We start from the raw sequence: 16699 nt of genomic DNA on the forward strand, positions 1-16699 counted from the left end.
ACTATGTTGTTAAAGGGATTACTGTTTCCACAAAGAAGCCTTGTACTTTTCATTAGAACATTAGGTAAGATGCTGCTCAGGGTAAGGCTTTACTTACCGAAGGCATAAAAATCACACATTCTTTGAAAAGAAAATGGCCTAATGCTGGAATCCTGAGGGTTCCTTGCTGCAATATGGCTGATGCAGACAGTGTTTTCATGCATCAGTCATATGAGCACTCGGAGATTATGGCAGCCAAGGTCCAAGGGAGTGAGGGTTCAGCTATATCTCAACATGCTAGTAGATCATTGTGCATAAGATGATGATGCTTCAAGGATATGGGATCCAGGACTGACAGAAACACTGAGAGTTGTGTTAAGGTTTCAGAGAATCACAAGTAAGGCTACTAAGAATCAGGGGAAGATTTGCAGAGATACTCTAAGAGGCCAATTTGGGAAGCCCTGAAGATGAACTCTAACTAGCAGTATGGTTTGGAGATGCTAGGAACTTGGAAAACATGAATCCAGGAAAGCTAGAGGCACCAAACAGAGCCAGACCAAGAGAAAAGTTCTATGTATTGACAAGTTAAGGGCAGTTAGAGCAAGGTTATCCAAGGGCACAGTGCCTCCAGTCATGCTACCATATGTCCTAGATGCAAACCTGAAGTACAGGAATTGGGTTTTGATCTCTCTTTGGTTCTATTTTTCCTTGCTATGAGCCCAGAAAATGGGAATAGTTGTTCTGTACCATTGGAACTACGTATTTTTTTTTCTTCTTTCAAAATCTTTTAAAGGTTATAGCTAAGAGCTTGCCTTGAACTCAGATGGTACACTGAACTTCTGAATAATATGGGGACTGTGAAGACTATGGTGACCTTTAAAGTTTCACTGAATGCATTTCACATATGACTCTATGAGGACCAAGGTACAATATTATAATTTGGATGTGAAATGTTCTCCACAGGGCTCATATCTGACCCCAGTCTGATGACACTATTTTGGGAGGTTATGGAAATTTAAGAAGGTGGAGCCTTGCAAGAGGAAGTAGATTCCTAAGGAGTGGGCCCTGATAATTGCAGATAGCCTCTCACCTTCCAGCTTTGAAACTCTCCTACAGTCTATATTACATGATAATGCTTCCATGATTGCTGGCCTCTTAAATCGTTAGGCAAAATAAATCCTCCACCACTTAAGTTGCTCTATCAGGTATTGTGTCATAGTAATGCAAAAGCAATTAATAAATACATATCAATGGCTACATGGGGACACACTCTTTCAGCAGCTCTAAAATTAAATTTTAGCTGCACTGAGTTTTAAAGAATTAATTTGCTGAATCTGGGAACTCTGCATTAGAAACTATATTTTAATCTCTTATTGACATTTAGCATCTTTAACCCAACAGCCAATCAGACTGTAGTTGAATTACACATCTCCATAACTAAAAGAGGAAAAAATTGTCAATGAAGTCTTCCATAAAACCTAAAATCATAAAAACATTATAGGACAAAAATTGGCTTCTTCTTTTTTTTTTCTTTTTTTCTCTTTTTCTTCTTCTACTAGGCATCCTGAAGCAGTTATGAAGGATTCAGATGTGGACACATCAATTCTGCCAGCTGTCACATTTTCTGTCTAAATCAGTGTAAATCCTACCTGGGAGTCTCTAAGCCACTTGATTCACTGGAATTTAGGGTTAGGTCTACAAGAAGGCAATATTCTTTTATCATGATTATAACACAGAGCTTGTTAAACAGCAGCATGACTATCCCTCGCCAGTAGATGTTATTAGACGCGTTCTCACGACCGGCCAGGAAGAACACCACAGACCAGAATCTTCTGCAGCAAAGCTTTATTTCTTACATCTTCAGGAGCCCGAGTGTAAGAAGCAAGAGAGCAAGAAGCAAGAGAGAGAGAAAACGAAACCCCGTCCCTCTTAAGGAGCATTCTCCTTCGCCTCAGACGTGTCACTCCCTGATTGGCTGCAGCCCATCGGCCGAGTTGACGTCACGGGGAAGGCAGAGCACAAGTAGTCATAAGATACCCTTGGCACATGCGCAGATTATTTGTTTACCACTTAGAACACAGCTGTCAGCGCCATCTTGTAACGGCGAATGTGGGCGCGGCTCCCAACATCTCCCCCTATCCTTTTAATAAGAGCAAATAGGCCACCCATATTAATGAGAGTGGAGATAGAGGTCAAATCCCCAGTGTGTAGGTAAAGGAGCCATGTACAGGATTAGCTCTTAGGCTCACAGGCTTTTACCCAGAGCAACCCTGACCTGCTCCCGTGTCGTTTTGCCTGGGGGAAGGGAACTAGGACACTGAACCTTCATGAAAGATGACATGTCTCCCTAGAATAGGCTCATATATGCCGCAGAGCCTTTCCATTGCAGTGCTTAGCCGTGCAACTCTCTCGGGCTGCTGAAGCACACTCACTCTATCCCGTGCAATGAGACTAGCCTCATGGGATATAAGAGCTGAGTGGCCAGCGACCTATTGCCTAAGCATAGATATATCAGGGGAAGCTCCATGTTCTAGTCCTGCAAGCGCCTGGGCAATAACCACCTTGTCTCTCCTAGTTTGGGCCTTAAGCTTACAGACCAATCAAAGAAGCAACACTAATCCACAGCAAAGTGTATCTCCAAATAATATTAATCCCACCCATTTTTTAAAGAAGGAAAATGCTGAGGAGATCCAATTGGGTAATCCTTTGGTCAGGGACAGGTCCAAGCGCGTGGAGTTGACCTGAAGTCTCAATTCCCGAAGGATCTGTTCAAATTCAGCCATCCAATTCTGTAACATATACTGAAAAAGACTTTTTGACAAATTAGCTGCCCTAGTAAATTTAACATACTGAATGGAAATAACACACAATCCCGGAAACTTTTGTTCACATCTCAGCTGAGCTATTTGTCATAATACATCTAGTTGTATCTGGACAAGATCTATGAGTTGATTAACCAGCATGAGACCTCTCTGTATCTTGACATTAGCTGAGGCCTGTTCATCTATGACTGTAGTCACTGAGGCTGACAAAGTGTTAATGGTGTCAGTTGTCTGGACCTGTCCAGACAGAGCCAAGGCTGTCTGAATCAAGGCTAAACCCAGTTCCCAGTTAGTGGTAAAAAAAACAGGAGGATACTTGAGCATTATACATCACCGTCATTGGGAGTGGAAATGTCGACATTATCCCCCAACGCTGCTCTCTCTTTATTATTGATGCCCTGGACATCACCAAGACGAGGGACATCAGTATTCCCTTGGTCAGTCTGGATTTTTCGGGTGAGTCTTTCTGGTACCCAAAATGGGTTGTCTTCATTCTGTGGGAAAACACAGACAGCTCCCCTGGATCTTATCAAGATAGGATCCGGGCCATACCATTTATTATCAAGGACATTTTTCCATTTAACCATCTCATTGGGCCTATCTGGCTCTGAACAATGACGTTCAGCCGCAGTATGGCCATGAGCATCAATATTTAAAAAATTGAGTGTAAAGAGTGCCAAAGACACCGACACTCTTGGTGCTCGGGGTACAGTCTCCTCAAAAGTTCCCCTCTTCTGTTTTATAAGATAGGTTTTGAGGGTGCGATGCGCACGCTCAACAATACCCTGTCCTTGAGGGTTGTATGGAAGTCCAGTCAGGTGGGTTACGTCCATCTGACGGCAGAACTGCTGAAATTTTTGAGACGTATAAGCTGGTCCATTATCAGTCTTAAGGAGTCTGGGTTTCCCCCAAGCACTCCATGCCTCAAGACAATGTTGAATCACATGTGAGGCTTTTTCTCCGGTTAACGGAGAGGCAAACATGATGCCAGAACATGTGTCAATGGACACATGGAGATATTGAAGTTTTCCAAAGGAAGAAACATGTGTAACATCCATTTGCCAGACCTGTAGAGGTCGAATACCGCGTGGGTTAATTCCCACATGAGGAACTGGCAAGAACTCACAGCAGCTTTGACATTGAGTAACAATGTCACGGGCTTCTTTTCTTGTCAAGGAGAAACGACTGCGTAATGTTTCAGCCGTCACATGAAAATTGTTATGAAAATTTCTTGCAGCCTCTACCGGGGATGATAGGGCAGCAGCCACCACTTTAGTGGCCTTATCTGCCAAATCATTTCCCAGAGCCATGGGGCCAGGTAGGCCTGAATGGGCTCTAACATGAGTAATATAAACAGGAGATCTTCTAGATAACAAAACTAATTGTATCTGCTGAAAAATATTGGCAACTCTACTGGAAGGCTTAATCACTCCAGCCACTTCTAAAAGATTTACTGCATTAACCACATAACAGGAATCTGACACAATATTAAGGGGTTCTAAAAAGGTTTTTAAAACTTCTAAGACCACTAAACATTCTACCACTTGAGGTGAATTTTCATTATATTGTTTGGATACCACTTTACCATTAGCCACATAGGCACCTATGCCAGTTTTTGATCCATCAGTATATACCACAATCCCATTTTTAAGTGGGTTTCTTACTGTTATTTGTGGAAAAACAACAGATTGATTTTGGGCAAACTGTAAGATTGGATGTTTTGGATAATGGTTATCTATTTTTCCTGAAAAGGAGGTAACTAAAACTGCCCAATCATTAGATGCGGCTGCCAAGGTTTGAACCTGTGCAGCGGTATAAGGTACAATTAAAAGATATGGACTTTGCCCAAAGTGGGTGATTGCTGCTTTTAGGCCTTTAAGGGCAAGCTGTGCAATTGCATCAGGATACCAATCTATTATTTTAGCTGGGGATACATTTGGATGGATCCATAACAATGGCCCATTCTGCCACAAAACTGCAGTTGGCAATTGTGCTGTCTTAAAGACACACAAACTGAAAGGCTGCGAATCCTCAATACGTTGTAATTGTGCATTCTGTAAGGCCTTTTCCACTTTTTGTAAGGCCTGGTTAGCAGCTAGAGTAAGAGTCCTAGGGGAGGAGATATGAGGATCTCCTTCTAAAATACTAAACAAAGGCCTTAACTCAGCGGAAGGAATCTTTAAAAAAGGTCTGAGCCAATTAATATCTCCCAACAGCTTTTGAAAATCATTTAAGGTATGGAGGTGATCTCTTCTTATCTCTACCTTTTGGGGCACAATCTTATCTGGGGACACCACAGAGCCCAAGAATTGTCCTGTATCAGAAATTTGGACCTTTTCTGTGGCTATCTGTAAACCCCACTGACTTAAAGTTTTAAGTAGAAAAGGATATGCCTTTTGTAGCATGGTAAGGTCTTTATGGCACAGGAGGATGTCATCCATGTAAAGGAGCAAAATTAAAGAGGGGAATTGTTCCCTCACTGGCAAAAGAGCTTCTTGTACATAAAGTTGACACATAGTAGGACTATTGGACATTCCCTGTGGTAAGACCTTCCATTGATACCTCTTATCAGGTTCCATGTGATTAATAGAGGGGATGGTAAAGGCAAATCTGGGCCTATCCCTTGGACACAAAGGTATAGAAAAGAAACAATCTTTAATATCTATAATAATTAAATTCCAGCCACGTGGTAAGGCGGAAAGTACAGGGAGACCCCTCTGTACTGGGCCAAATAAGTTCATTTGCTCATTAATGGCTCTGAGGTCATGGAGCAGTCTCCACTTTCCTGACTTTTTCTTAATTACAAAAATTGGAGTATTCCAAGGTGAGGTAGAGGGTTCAATATGGCCTAATTTTAATTGTTCCTCTACCAGTTGAATCACAGCTTCTAGTTTTTCAGAGGATAGGTGCCATTGAGGAACCCACACTGGGTCCCCTGTTTTCCATGGTATGGGTCGTGCTGCCCCAATGGCCGTTATGGAAAACCCAGACCCTGTCTGTCTTGGTTTCCATTAGGTGAGATGGGCTCTATCCTTCCCTGTTCTTGATGTCCTAACCCTTTTCCTTCTTTATAACCCATCTTTGCCATGATATTTTTTGCTTTAGCTGAATACCCTCCCGATGGGGCGTTTTCATTGGACAAAATAAGGCCCAAATGCTGCATAATATCCCTTCCCCAGAGGTTAACCGGGAGTGGGAGCACATAAGGTATGAATTTCCCTTGCTGTCCTTCAGAGGATTCCCACGTCAAGGCAATGGAGCTTATAGTGGGACATGATTGATATCCTAGGCCCTGTAATGAATGAGATGACTCTGTGGTGGGCCATGCTTTGGGCCACCAATGTGTAGAGATTATACTTTTATCTGCTCCGGTATCAAGGATGCCTTCAAACTCTTTTCCATTAATCTTAAGGCGGAGCTTAGGTCTATCATTTAAAGATACAACCAAATAGGCAGAATCATTTCCTGAGGAGCCCATTTTCTTTATCTCAGGTCCTGCAGATTTTTCCCTGGTATTATCAGGGAGGAGCAGCAGCTGAGCTATCCTATCTCCTTTACTAATAGAAAAAACGCCCTTAGGGCTTGAGCACAGGACCTGTATTTCAGGGGAATGTTGACAATCCATAACTCCAGGGTGGACTACTAAGCCCTGCAAGGTGAGTGAACCCCGGCCGAGAATAAGGCCCATGGTTCCCGGGGGCAAGGATGGTATAGGCTCCACTGGCACCGGCTGAATACTCATTTGAGGCATTAATAGGAAGTCGGAGGCGGCACGCAGGTCCACCCTTGTGGGTCTTCCTGGGTCGCCTCTCTGACTGCTTCCTGGGTCCTGACAAACCGGTTCCCATATCTTTGAGGGCCCTGGGACCGAGGGCCCGATGACCCGTTTTTTGGCACATCAGTTGATTGACTATCAGGTGGGGGAAGAATTCTGCCCTTTATATCCCTCACAGAGCGACACTGGTCAGCTCTATGATAACCCTTGCCACACTTAGAGCAAAGAGTGAGAGTCCCTCCCTGTTTATCTGGAGCTCTGCAATCTTTCTTAAAATGCCCAGGCTTTCCGCAGTTAAAACATGTCCTCTGATTATTTCTGCCCATGGAGCGGTTTTGGGATTGAAGGATGGCAGCCGCTAAACCTGCATTGCTGAGAGGTCCCCCAAGCTCTCGACAGACCCTGAGCCAGTCTTGTAAGCCTTTGTTCTTTCTTGGGGCTATGGCCGCTCGGCACTCCTTTGTGGCTTGCTCATAGATTAGCTGTTCTATCAGAGGCGCAGCTTGCTCTGACTCTCCAAAAATACGCTCTGCTGCCTCTGTCATTCTGGCCACAAAATCTGAGAAGGATTCCTGAGGTCCCTGGACAACTTTTGTTAATTGACCAGTGGTTTCACCTGCTCGAGAGAGCGCCTTCCAGGCCCTAATAGCCGTGGAAGAAATCTGGGCATAAGCTCCCCAATGGTAGTTTGTCTGATCAGCAGAATAAGCTCCCTGACCCGTTAACAAGTCAAAAGTCCAATCTCTCTGCTCTGGAGTCAAAGCAGCTGCGTTTGCTCGGGCCTGCGCTTGTGCAGCTTCGTGCCAAAGCGCTCTCCATTCCATATATTTGCCCATACTAGGGAGAGCGGCTTTTACAACCGTTTGCCAGTCAGCAGGAGTTAGTGCCATGCCAGCGAGCCTGTCTAACTGCACCAAGGTAAAATTAGCATTGGTTCCGTATTTACGAACCGACTCGGCAATTTCTTTAATTTGTAAGTATTCTACCGGAGCGTGGACACGCCCACCCTCGGCTCCTTCAAAGACCGGAAATGCCTGTTGTATTTTCCTTTGTTCCTCTCTGGGAATGAATGAGTCTGCGCACTGCCTCTCTGCGCACTGCCTCTCTGCGCATTGCTGACGCACTACGCAGGGCGGGGACTCCGCATAGGGCGGACCTTGAAGCCGACTGCCCTGAGGCCAATCAGCAAACTGGCCTTCGCCAGCCGCTTTTGGCTTTTTTCTTGACCAATTAGCTGGCTGGTAATGGGCTGCTTCTTCCTCCCAGTCTGTTTCCTCAGAGGAGGATTCTTCACCTGCTTCAGAGCTACTAAGAGCTGGCTCCCCGAGCCCATCCAGCGATGAGCACAGGCTCCTTTTCCTAGAGACCTCCGCTAATTGATCTTTCTTCTTTTCCCTTTTTCCTCTTTTTCTTCTAATCTCTCTCCAGGTATTCCTACCTAACCTTAACTTTTCCTCGGGTTCAAGACCCTTGGAAAGGCCTGTATACTTATTTTGTGTACCATATTTCCTCTTTGCTCCTACTCTCTCTCCCCACTTTACTTCTGATAGCTTGTCCTGAATTTCATCTAGAATCCGCCCTATCTTAACCACTTGATAACATGTGAAAAGGAACAAAAGGGCTTCTAACACTAGAAAAAATTCAAGGCCAAATATACCTTGCAAAGCCATTTTCCACTTTACTTCTGATAGACTGTCTTGAATTTCCTTAGAAAGTTCAAGATCAGACTTACCTCGTAAAGCTGTACTCACTGGTACTCTCGTTCCCCAGCTGAAAAGTTCTGAATTCATACAGTTGAATCCTTCTTAACAGTCTGTGTTGTGGGAACACTTCATAACCGCGACCCGCAGTTCTGGTTCTGGAATGAGGGATCTTCCTTGCGCCAGTCCCGAGTTTTTTCTCGTCCCGGAATTCGGCACCAATTGTTATTAGACGCGTTCTCACGACCGGCCAGGAAGAACACCACAGACCAGAATCTTCTGCAGCAAAGCTTTATTTCTTACATCTTCAGGAGCCCGAGTGTAAGAAGCAAGAGAGCAAGAAGCAAGAGAGAGAGAAAACGAAACCCCGTCCCTCTTAAGGAGCATTCTCCTTCGCCTCGGACGTGTCACTCCCTGATTGGCTGCAGCCCATCGGCCGAGTTGACGTCACGGGGAAGGCAGAGCACAAGTAGTCATAAGATACCCTTGGCACATGCGCAGATTATTTGTTTACCACTTAGAACACAGCTGTCAGCGCCATCTTGTAACGGCGAATGTGGGCGCGGCTCCCAACAAGTAGAGATCAAACAACATAATAAACAGAAAACACTGTTTCCCCAATGTGCTCCTTGTCAATTGGTTTCAGTAAAGTTAATCAAAAGGCATGATTCCACTGCAGGAGAATCTGCTGAGTTGGACACTCTGGGAAGAGATGGGAGATAGGAATAAGGGAAAAGTTCTTTCAGGGACACACACACACACACACACACACACACACACACACCACTTTAAACTCTCAGTCTCTGTTGCAGATTCTGCTTCATAGAGAACCATGAACTACTGCCAACAAGCAGATAGCTACTTTCTGCTCAAGCACAGTGCATCTTCCATCGCCATTTATCAAAACATGTTGATTTTTCCTGCTTATTATGAATATTAATAAATTAGAATCTTTAAGCTGTCTAGAAAGAATTAAGAAATAACTGCCAGGAGTTTGCTAGCAATGATATATTTATATACATTAGAGAAGAGCCATTAACAGTAATTAATGGTGCTTTTACATCTCAGAATGCATTTCAATTGACTGTCGATTTGTTTTGGAGGTGTCTGAAATCATAAAATAAATCTCATTCTAAATGACAACTTAGTAACTTTTAATAATTTTAAACTCTAATGCACTATTTAATGCCTTAGTGTTAACACACTGTTTTATGAAGATAGCTTTTAAATTTAAAATTTTTATTGAACTTTATTAAGTTTAATGAGAGTGCATTGCTTACGTACTGCCTTATTTTTAAATGTTTATATAAAGGTCAGAATAGCTAATTTTAAAGTCCTAATTTTTAAGAACACAAATTCTGTTAGATAATGACTCCATAGTCAAAATGTAATTCTACCACTTTTTCTAGATAGCCTATATTTAATGCCATGAATATCTTCATGAGAGCTATGGATGTACAAGTTTAAGCAAGCTGTATTGCCATCGTGAGACAGCACAGGCAGAAATAGAGAATAGTTTACCAACCCCCATTCCTTCCTTCCTTGACTTGGTCTGACTTTGACTAGAACTAGAGTACACAGAGTCTGGCAGACTCAACAGAGAGTATTTACATCCACCAAATTCCACAGGAAGCTCAAATGAGAAAATATATCTTCCTTAAGTCAGTATATTCCACAATATTCCGCTGGCAACTCTGCAACTCAGGATCCATTTTGCTTGAGGAAATGAAGAGTAAAATAGAAATCGTTTTTGCTGGGAGAGAGTCGAGCATATGTGAAAGAAAGATTTGAGTCAAAATACCAAGCCCAGCACCTAACCTTTGCATGCATGGTAGAAAGCAAAAAACAGATATGGGAGACATGTTTGAACAAGTTGTGTGGGTATCACTGAGTCCCATCATGCCTCTTCATGGAGAAGACCCTTAACTGCTCTTGCTTATGGTTCACAGTCCACCTCATTTCCTCAAGGACAACCCCTGAACCTGCTGATGAGGCCCTAGAACATTCCCTCACAAAATGCACCCAAAACAAAAAAGGGCTTCCTGGGTACTGCTTTCAGTATGGTAGGAGAGTTTATAAGGCAAAAATTCTAAATATAACACAGAACATAAACTCATTATAGGATCTTACAAATTTAAGGAAAGTATGAAATAATGATGTCAAGCACACTTGGTGTGTTTACAAAGATGCTCACTGCTTGCTGGATCTCATAGAGTGTAGACATGGTATTTGTATGGTGTGACAAAGGGGTTTGTTTTCCCAGCATCATGATCAGAGTGAGACAGTCTGAGCTTCCTTTTTAATTAGATGAAAGTCTAACAGAAATCTAGTGGTCACAGATTTTGTCATTTTCATGGGTTCCTCAAGACTTGCATATCAGTGCAGCATGCCCTATTCTTGCATGAATGCTTCATTATTTTCCAAACAACGAGGATAAGAACATGAAAGAAAAGTAGTGGTGCAACTATGCAATCAGATGCACACGTGCTGACCTCATAGCTAGGAAGGCAGAACAAACCTGTGCTTCCAGAAAAACAGCTGTCCTAAAAATTCATACTTTCTCACCATCAACAGGGAAGTCTAATGTCAACAGTAGGGAAATTCGCCAACCACATGCTACTTCGCTATCTCAACACAGAGTTTTAATTTTCAGCACCCTTTCCTTCCAAAAGACAAGATTCCTACCGATGCCTGTATCAGCTCATCTGCCCCAGGAAGACTGAGATAGGACGGCCACATAGCTTACTTAACATTAAAATTAATTTTCAGTGCTACAGGAATGACTCGCAAGGCAACCACGCCTAGCAGGAAAGCACTATTTTAGACCCATGTGACCTCAGAATATGCAGGGAGTTGTTGTACTGAGGTGATTATTGCTAATATGAACAGGAGCCAGAATTTACTGAGTGGCCATTACAAGATGAACTCACATGCACTCGGCTTAATGTCTCATCTCAGTAAATCCTGACAATGTCATTTTGAAGGACTATTAGCCACACCACTTTCCAAATTTGGAAAACCACAAAAAGCTCAGTGAACGTCTTGCCCACAGGTTTTGAGACCAGCATCTCTGTTCCATATGTGTAGTCATTGGATATCAGTCTATAACAGCTCCTATTGTTATCAAATCACCTCTGAGAACTCAGTCTTATGAAGCATCAACCTCTTCATGTGTAGCATGTGGAATACAGGTCTACTTACACAAAAGTCACCTGTGGGAGAAACAGTCGTCCAAAGGCGAGAATAGAGCAATTGATTGGACAATACCAAATGAGCATCCCTGAAAACTGATAGATCCAAGTCTATGGACTGAGAAAATTGTATTTATATATTTATGAATATGTAGAGATCATGAATATATATTTATAAACATGTAATAAATTTTGTATTAATAATATATTTTATTATATATAAATATATAATATAATATATAATACATTTTATTATACATTTATATGTTTTATACATATAAATTTATATATATATATATATATATATAGATACATATATATATATGTATCTATATATATGTATATATGAAAAAGAGGCCATGAATTTGAATCGGGATGATTGCAGGGAGGAAAGAGGGAAATTTTATAATTATAGTCTGAAAAGAATATAAAAATATTTTTGAAGACATCTAACATTTGAAAACAGGCAATTAAGCTTGCTGTCTTCCTATACTGTCAAATTTCTTCATCTTACAGGGCTTGACTTTTTGTCTAAGGGCTTATTTTACAACTGAGCAATGAGAATGTTCTACATGGGATGTTACAGGCCAAAGGGATATTCTATCAATGCAAGCATCTATCAAATTGCACATGCATACATGCCTGTCAAATTCTCTTTGGGCTGATTTTAATTTTGCACCAGGTTCTCCTTCAACTAATGAACTGCAACAAATCTTGACACTCATCCGTAGCACATTTGCACAGCACCCAGAATTTGTCTTTTTGCAAATGGCTTTCAAATGGGATTGTTTTGAGAACTTAGATGATACCCATGAAATGTTCAACACAGGAGCTGTATTAGATATGATCCGGTAGTTAACATCCATCTTATAAGAGCTATCTATGATTGTCTTGATAATTCGTCACCACAAATACCCTACTTAAACATATCATATTAGCAATGGTTACCTACTCATACGCAAGTAGTCAACTGAGAGGAATTATCTCAGCCACTCTGAGAACAGTTGCAGAATTCTAGACTGTAACTGACATCTGAGACTTCTGTAAATCCTGGCCCTGAGAGTAAATATTTCACAAATCCCACAGCCATCACAGACATTCTGTAAGACTCCCTGTGCACAGAAGGTTGTGCTCCAGCCGAGCTGCTGGAAGCCAATCCATCATCACCTCTGGTAAACAGGATTCATTAGATGGTAATTGACAGTTGTTTCCTTTCTAAGTGACTACTCTACACTTAAATTATGCTTTGTCAGGGAAGTGGTAGCAATTAATTACCGGTAACCTAAATACCAACTTTGCTTTCAGTGGAAGGTTACAGATCATTCATCTTTGGGTCACGGAAGTGTTAGAGAGGAGGAAAAAATACACTGACCCAGATATATTCATTTTCAGATAACATGCTACTTACTGGGGGAGAGAGAGTCTCTAGAGCAGTGGCTCCAACCTTCCTAATGTTGCAACCTTTAATACAGTTCCTCATGTGTGGTGACCCCCAATCAGAACATTATTTTCAATGCTACTCCAAATTTGTAATTATGCTCTGTTATGATTTGTGATGCAAATATCTGATATAGAGGATATCTAACAATATCAAAGGTATTATAACCCACGGATTGAGAACCTCTGCTCTGGATGCCCAAGAAACGTCTCTGTTTCCTATTTTGAGGCTCTTAGTTCATTTCCTTTTACAGTCCTATACCAGTGATCCAAAAACAATCTATTACAACACAAGAGGCATTGAATCTTAAAAGATAAAATGTAGACTCATTATAACTCTAAGACAACAAAAATTTCCTTTTTATGTTTAAAACACAAGACTGGTGATACAAAGCAGACCTTCCCCAATTCCATGGGGGTACCCCATAAGTCACCTTCTCTTAGAAACACAGCCGAAGTCTCAACTGGATTCTGTATGACAACCCAGTCTGAGACCCACTTCTTTATGTACTGAACTGACCCTAAGCTTATAAGAGCAGTCTAACCTTACCACCATCACTTGAGAGCCCACACTCTATTATTACATCAGAGCTCTTTGGGAGATATGTTTCTCAAACTCCCACAGTCATTTTCATCCATTTTTGCTGTCATGATAGTCATTTGATCTCCTGGGTTTCCACCACATTGAATCACTCGAAGGTGATGGTCAGTTTTTAATGTACTTACTCACATGCACTTCCAACTGGTTTCATACTTACTGAGAGAATGACAATCCCTGAAGAACAACGACAAGTCCTCATTGGATAATTAATAATCATTGAGGACACTAGCTCTAAATTCACCACTTAGGCAGAGCTCGAGCATTCACAAATGGTTTTAGGATGTTCAATACCAAAACATATAGCATTCTCACCTAGATCTCAGTGTGAGGTTTAGCTAAATGGACAAGATGCAAGACAGGACTAGATGGAGGTCAAGTCAAGCCTATGGCCCGGGTAGAACAAGCAACAGAGCCAGCAATAGCATAGCTTAGGCCTTGGCCCAGGGACAGGATTGACAGTGGAGGAAAAGACTAAAAGGTGAAGGGGCAGAGGCAAGAGGCCCAGGGCAATGGCTGAGGCTGCTCATAGTCATTAGAGAAACAAGACAACACTGAAGACTGTAGCCCAGTGGTGGAAAGAAACAAAACCACTGAGGCACAAGTACTCCCAGGGTCTGGGAAGACAACTAGACACTGACCAGAGAGGAGAAAGAAAATGAAGGACTCACTATTTAGACTTTTATCTTGAAATTAATTTCAAACATATCCACATGCCCTAACTACTAAAACCCTGCTTGGCTGGAGTTATCACCTCTGATCTTTGCTCTTCTGCTCACCTGCAAGCCCCTCATTTCAACTTTATCTCATTGTTGCCATCTTTCACTTGCCCCAGAGAAAAATAAGTTGCCCCAGGGCATATTTCTCAAGAACAGGGATATTTTTCTCTCTTATCTCCGTTGCACAGTTACAACTTTACTAAATCTGACACAGTTACAATAGCTTATCCTCTCTGTCACTTTGCTTCTCAATTTTGCCACTCTAATGACACCCCTATGTCATCCCTTGCCACAATAAAAATCTAGTATCTAATTCAGTCTTCATTAGTCTTCATGTCTCTTTACCCTCCTTTAACCTTAACATTTTCCCATTGACTTTTTCTTAAAAGCAACCTATTTCCCTCCCATAAATTTTAAAATTGAATTACTTTTCTTTAGAGCTTCTCTGAGGTACTTGAGGACTTTTCCAGTTTCTTCTTATTTTTTCATGTGACTGGCTTGTTGTGTCGTTTTTGTTTGTTTCCTTATATGAGAACTGTTTCTTTCTCTTTCAAGGTAACATCAGAGCATCAACAAGGAATAAGTCACATTTTATGTATAATGTGTTTAAGCCAAATTTGACTCATGATACTGATTGATTTTTTTTGATAAGCTTTTGGATTCATGCAGTCTATCCTGGAATTCCTCATTGCTGAAGAGACAGGTGATGTTTGTGGGCAGTTTGGAGCATCATTAATAAACCATAGATTATTTGTAAGATAGTGTCTCCTGTAGTCTGCACTGTCTTTGAAACCCCTGTGTAGCCAAGGCTGATCTTGAGCTCTGATTCTCCTGGCATCCCCTACCTAAGCACTACCTGCCACGTGCTGGGATTGCAGACATGCACTGCCACAAGGATTTAACTGAGCATGCAGATGGTCTTCTTTTTAATTCTTTATCACATTTCCTGATTAAGTTATGAGAGGAACATACATTGCCTTGGTGGAGGACAGAAGGCAACTTGTAAGAATTGATTTTCTGTGATATATATCCTAGAGAGTGGACTCAGAGAGTCAGGTATGGCCCTCAAGCCATGGCGCCAGCTCTCAAGTCCTGTTTTGCTTTTGGAGATAGGTCTCACTCTAGTCCAGGCTGGCTTTGAAACTATGCCTCAGCCTCCCTGGTGCTAAGATTACAGCTGGATGCTGCCTTGCTTATCTTCTGAGATGTGTTTGAGATGAGATTCACAGACTCACTGTATGTACTCTTCATCTAAGACTCTCTTGGTCATGGTGTGTTCTCCTTATCATACAGGAAAGCTGTAAGCAACTATTTGCTCAGGACTTCTCCACTGCAGAGTTACTATTATCCTTTTCACCAATTAAGACAGCTTAATACATTGACTGTGTATAAGGAAATGAACTAAGTTCGTTACGTTTCAGCTGTATGATACCAAGCTGCATGTTTAGAAGGAAGCTTACAGTGGTGTTCTGTGTGTTTTAAGCAATGGGACATGTTGAGCCTCACATAATTGCTCACTCCTGTTGTCAAAGCCAGTCTGAGCTGTAAGCTTCTATTATGCGTGGCTGTGGTTTGTGAGACACTATTGTACCTACTCCTCTAGGCCTCCTCAGAGAAACAGCACACAGAATAACCAATAAATGTAGCCTTTTGAAAAATGGTAAGGCATCTCAGATTACTCAAACTGAGAGACATTTTAAAGCAACTGGGGTGGGCTCGGGGGGTGGGTGGTGGGTGTCAGGGAAATGATTCTGACTCAGAGTGTAAAATACTTGCTGTGAAAGCATGGAGAGTTGAATTTGGATCATTGACACCCATGCAAAAGGCTGGAAGCTGTGGCAAAAATAAGGTAGAGTGCTAGAGAGAGGGGGTGGGAGAGAGGGAGAAAAGGAGAGATGGAGACAGACACACACACACACAGAGACCCTATGTCAGCCTCTGACCTCACTGTGTACACACAACTATAGATCAAAAGCACACACACATACACACACACAAAGCAATGGGCCCAACCCCAACATTTGTACAATGATGGAAATCAAGTCCCAAGGACAAAATCACGATTTTTCCTGAGATCACACAGTAAAATAATCCTTTTTAAAATTTTTTTGATATTTTCTTGATTTACATTCCAAATGTTACCCCTTTCCTAGTTTCCCCTCCAAAAGCCCCCATCCCCTCCCCTTCCCCCCTGTTCCCCAACTCACCCACTCCTGCTTCCTGGTCCTGGCATTCCCATATACTGGGGCATAGAACCTTCATAGAACCAAGGGCCTCTCCTCCCATAGGAGGAGCACATGGCCCCCGAGACAGGGCCTGGCTGCTTCTGAACAACAGGTGTATGATATCAGAATAGATGGGTGAATGGATGGATTCACACCCAGATAAACACATAAGCACCTTGAGCATATAAACAGCTTAAAAATGCTTAAAAAATTATAATTTCTACAGTTTCAGTCCAACTCATTGTCAGACAAT

The 16699-nt window shown here is 42.0% G+C and overlaps 1 protein-coding gene across 7 annotated transcripts in view; it reads right to left on the minus strand.

The window, feature by feature from the left end:
• Fhit (fragile histidine triad gene) overlaps positions 1-16699 on the minus strand; it is a 1611970-nt gene that overhangs the window by 626919 nt on the left and 968352 nt on the right. The window lies entirely within an intron of this gene.

The sequence above is a fragment of the Mus musculus genome, chromosome 14 (assembly GCF_000001635.26).
Source record: "Mus musculus strain C57BL/6J chromosome 14, GRCm38.p6 C57BL/6J".
Classification (NCBI taxonomy): Eukaryota; Metazoa; Chordata; class Mammalia; order Rodentia; family Muridae; genus Mus; species Mus musculus.